This window comes from Hipposideros armiger, unplaced genomic scaffold (genome assembly GCF_001890085.2).
Source record: "Hipposideros armiger isolate ML-2016 unplaced genomic scaffold, ASM189008v1 scaffold_355, whole genome shotgun sequence".
NCBI lineage: Eukaryota > Metazoa > Chordata > Mammalia > Chiroptera > Hipposideridae > Hipposideros > Hipposideros armiger.
Window position 1 is genome coordinate 1518142 of NW_017731705.1, and position 561 is coordinate 1518702.

Genomic DNA, 561 nt, shown 5'->3' on the forward strand with positions numbered 1-561 from the left:
CTTTTACAGTAGTTGTTTTTTTAGGGTTGTAACAATTTGTTTAGTTTATGCTAGAAAGTTTACTAAAGTCCTTTGAAGACAATGTCTTTATTATATTCATCTTTATGACACCAGTGGCAAGCACAGCATTAGGTATATAGTAGATCCTAGTTTAATGCTTATTAAAAATAGAAGAAAGGCAAAGGAATAAAAGAAATGACAGAGAAAGAGAGAGGAAGAGAGTGAAAGAAAAATGGTTAAAGTTCATGAGGATAAAGATTATTAGGCTGGGGGAACAGACTGAAAGGTCCTGAGAGGTATCTGTATGCATTTTCTGTGCTATCACATGATTACACATTTTTTTTGTGTACTCGGAAAGCAGAACTTATAAGGGACTACTGGGCAGAAATTACAGGTAGGCAGTTATGTCAACATGAAAACAAATAAACAAACAAAACAAGAATACCAACCAGAAAAAGCAAAGTAACAAAGTCAGAACTACCCAACAGTAGGATGGGCAGCTTGTTGGCAAACACTTAGAGGTCTGGGGAATGCTTGGAGAAACTTTTTATAAAGGAGTTT